The sequence below is a fragment of the Loxodonta africana genome, chromosome 22 (assembly GCF_030014295.1).
Source record: "Loxodonta africana isolate mLoxAfr1 chromosome 22, mLoxAfr1.hap2, whole genome shotgun sequence".
Taxonomy (NCBI): Eukaryota; Metazoa; Chordata; class Mammalia; order Proboscidea; family Elephantidae; genus Loxodonta; species Loxodonta africana.
The window spans coordinates 1,972,327-1,976,603 of NC_087363.1; the positions used below are offsets into that span (position 1 = coordinate 1,972,327).

The window sequence follows — 4,277 nt, forward strand, 5'->3', positions numbered from 1 at the left end:
ACATGTTCATCTTCTTAGAAAAACTGAGACGATCAACTGACAAATTTTAAGGTTTATTAAAAGTGTAGCTGAAAATCAACATAACATTTTCAAATAAAATTGCAATAAATATTTAGAAAATAAAATAAGTCAGAATACAACTAAAAACTATATAAAGAACAAAAAATGTGTGAAATCACCATCAAGTATACTAAACATCTTCCTAAAGGAAAGCTGAATAAAGTGAGAGATAGAAATTTAATTTTCTTAAATATAGTACTTAATCCTTTCAGACATAGCAGAGAAACTGGACTTCCCTATTTCTTTACTAAAACTGGAAAAAAAAAAATGAAACAATTGTTTTCAAAATTGGAAAAAAGGCAGTATAGAACTAGAGTCCCTCAGGGAAGGGAAACAAAACAGGTGAGCCCTAGGATAGATGCAAAAGTCCTGGATGGTACAAACAATTTGTGCTAAACTATGAACCTAAAGGCTGGTAGTCCAAACCCACCCAACAGTGCTATGGAAGAAAGGACTGGCCATCTACTTCTGTAGAGATTAAAACAAAACAAAACAAAAAACCAAACCCAGTGCGGTGGAGTCAATTCTGACTCATAGCGACCCTATGGGACAGAGTAGAACCACCCCATAGAGTTTTCAAGGAGCACCTGGTGGATTCGAACTGCTGACCCTTTGGTTAGCAGCCTTAGCACTTACCCGCTATGACAACAGGGTTTCCCTGTAGAGATTACAGTCAAGAAAATCCTATGAAGCAATTCTACTCTGTAACACATGGGTTTGTCATGGGTCAAAAGTGATTCCATGGCAGCAGGTTTAAGTGTTGTTTTGTTTTGTTTTAAGATAACTGCAGGCTTCTGGTAGAAGCTCTTTCTGATCTACATTTCTCACTGAGATGAGGAAAAAGAGGTCAGAGTTCAGGGTGGCTGAAGAGGCTACAATCTGAGCGGCCGAACCCTGGAGAGGAAGGAGCTATGCAGAGAACAAAGATCCAAAAATCTGCACAAGGGGCCTGAGTAATCTGAGCCTGTTGCTGAATGCTAAGAATACTAAACTGTGGGTGTATGCGGTGAAACTTCACAAGACAGTGTGAATCTTGTACCTGGATACACAAAAAATGGACATTTAAGTGATATCAAAATCTGCCATATTGGTTATATGCAAATGCTAGATCTTGTTTAAGAATGAGTAAAAGAAAAAAAAAATATATATATATATATATATACACACACGTATATATATATATAACATTCCTTGGACTATGGAATTCTGCATTATAAAACAAATGGAAAACGTTTTAAAGAATAGATAAATCAACAGCATGGATATGAAAAAGACTTTCTTCGTGAAATAGAAATTTGGGACTCCGTATGCCTTGTATACTCAAATTTAAAAGTCATGTACTTTTAATGAAATAAATAAAGAATGAGAAATTAACATACAGGATGGCGGAAACTGAAAATGGCTTCCCTCACCATATAAATAACCACAAGGGATTTTCTAATAGCTGTCTTGGATCTTTTATGAGGTCACCTGTGATTTCTATACATATATATATATAAAATTTTTTTTTTTACCTGTGCCTGGGGTCTTGCCCAACCTGAGACTGATTTCCGAGGCTTCTTTTCTTCCCCTTAATCTTATGCTTGTGATGGTTACCCTTTCCCCTTTAGCCTTCCTCAAGTCAGTCCTTTTCCCTCACTACTGGAGCTCCGTAATCAGATCTAAGAGCTATAATTCATTTTGTAGTTTTTCCTGTTTACAGGTAAATTTTAACTACACAAACTTTTGTCCATAAAGCGTACCTTTCACAAGTGTGTACACAAATTGTTTCTCAAATTCAAGTAACGTACAAGCCCTTCCTAAGGGGAAATCAGTTCTTTTGAATTCCAGCAATGATACAAATCATGATTTCACATTTCCCATGTAACAAGGTGGTGAGGCTAACATTTTGGCTAGACGCAACGCATGAAATTACAAAGTGTGTTCCAGACCACACCATGCCTGTTTCCATAGTGAAGGCAATGAATGGCAAAGATCAGAATCCTCACAACTAGGTAAAGGGTATGGAACCTGGTCAGTGTAAAGTGGGCGAGTGGTTGGTGAGAACTGCTTTGGAGAATTCCCTGTAGAGAATCCCCTTGCCCCATTATGGGAGTAGAGAGAGGTATGCCAGCCTCTCACATCGGTACCCATTTTTCTGATGTTTCTGTGGAGGGACTTGTTTCGAGTTGCCTACTCTGCTGTTTGGCTGACAACACCTCTTACTTTAATTTTTAATTGTCTCTCATCCAGAGGTCATAGCTAACTGTTCCAGTCAAGTACCTTAAAATTTGTGTGTGTGTGTGTGTGTGTGTGCGCATTTGCACATACGTGTGTACATGCGTGCTGGAAGGGCACTTCTAGAGAGTGTTATTCTGACAGGCTAGCATATGGTCCTCCACATTGGTGGCTGCAGGGACTGAGATCAGAAAAATCTAGGCAGAAACAGAGACTTAGTGGTATCAGTGCAGGATTGCCCAGTGAGGAAGGCTCAGCTACAGATGTCCAAGGTATCACCTGCTAGGAACATCCTATCAAATGCTCATACTGGCAAAGTGACAACCTGGATTCTGCAAGTTTCTTACGGACTGGCTCATGTTGACCAAATTCATATGGTACTAGAAAAAAATTTATAAAAGGAATTTGGTTGACAGTGCATTTCTCTCAGGAGAAAAATTTCTACAAGAAGTTAAATTACCAAGTAAAAATGGTCAGATGCTGATAGAATTCAAGTATGGATCATTATAGGTTGTTCACAGTGGTTGTGAGCTTTTAAGTACTCCTAGTGTAATAACAATCCTCTCAGAATATTAACTGTGTGCACAACGAATCAATAACACGTTGATGTATGTTGATTGTTGTTTCCATTTAGAATTGTTTTCCTGTTAGATGTATTTCACCTTTCTTGTCCAAAAACTAAGATGTTGAGGAAGTGTAAATTAAATACACCATATTTATCAACTGAAGTCATAATTTGCTACACCATAACTTTTTCATGGCATTTTTCACTTCTGTATTTTTTTTTTATTTATCAACTGAAGTCATAATTTGCTACACCATAACTTTTTCATGGCATTTTTCACTTCTGCATTCCTCAGTGTATAGATCAGAGGGTTGAGAAAGGGTGTCCCAATTGTATAAAACACAGCCACCATCTTGTCCACTGGAAATGTAGTTGGTGGGCGTGTGTATATGAATATACATGGACCAAAAAATATGACAACCACAATGAAATGTGAGGTACAGGTAGAAAGAGCTTTTTGCCTTCCTTCTGCACTGTGATTTCTCAGAGAGTATAAAATGACAACATAGGATATAAGCAAGAGCATGAAACTCACCACGCATATGGCCCCACTATTGGAAACAACTAGCAAATTTATCACGTAAGTGTCCATGCAGGCAAGTTTCAACAAGGGCTGCAAGTCACAGAAATAGTGATCAATCACATTGGGGCCACAGAAGGGCAATTTCAAAGCCAAGAAAATCTGTGCTGAAGAATGGATACAAGATCCCACCCAGGCCAGAATCACCAGCATGCCACAGACACCCCTGCTCATGATGGTTGTGTATCGCAGAGGTTTACAAATGGCCACATAGCGATCAAAAGCCATGAGGATGAGCACAAATATCTCCATACACCCAAAGAAATGGACTGCAAAGACCTGAGTCATGCACTCATGGTAGGAAATAGTCTTCTCCTGAAACAGAGCATCCACAATCAATCTGGGTGCCGTAGTTGGCATCAGCAAAGGACAGGTAGAACAGGAAGAAGTACATGGGACTCCCAAGAGTATGACTCGTCTTAATAGACACCACAATGAGAAAGTTCCCCAGCAGAGTCAAAAGGTAGACACCACAATGAGAAAGTTCCCCAGCAGAGTCAAAAGGTAAAGAATCGAGAAGATCCCAGATATTGCTTTCTGCTGTTCAGCATCCTGCGTCAACCCAAACAGAATGAATTCAGTCACACTGTTATTCATCGCCATGTCAGTGGCTGTAGGTGGGATGAAGCTGACAAAGGTTTAATCTGCAGAGAGAAGAAAAAAGTGATATTTTCGGAAGATCATTTGTCTAAACTCTGAATTTGTTTGTTCTGTTCCATGTTTTGTTACCTTCAATTGCCTTTGGTGTGCACCAAAATTCCCCAGGAATCTGTGTAAATCTACAGATGCACAGGCCTCTCCCAGATTAATCTATTGACTCTGAAACTGACTGATTTGCCCAACACTTTTGTATTT

The 4,277-nt window shown here is 39.0% G+C and overlaps 1 pseudogene; it reads right to left on the reverse strand.

The window, feature by feature from the left end:
• Positions 1-3,080: 3,080 nt before the first annotated feature.
• Positions 3,081-4,059, reverse strand: LOC100677050 (olfactory receptor 4C11-like; annotated as a pseudogene).
• Between the last annotated feature and the right edge of the window lie 218 nt (positions 4,060-4,277).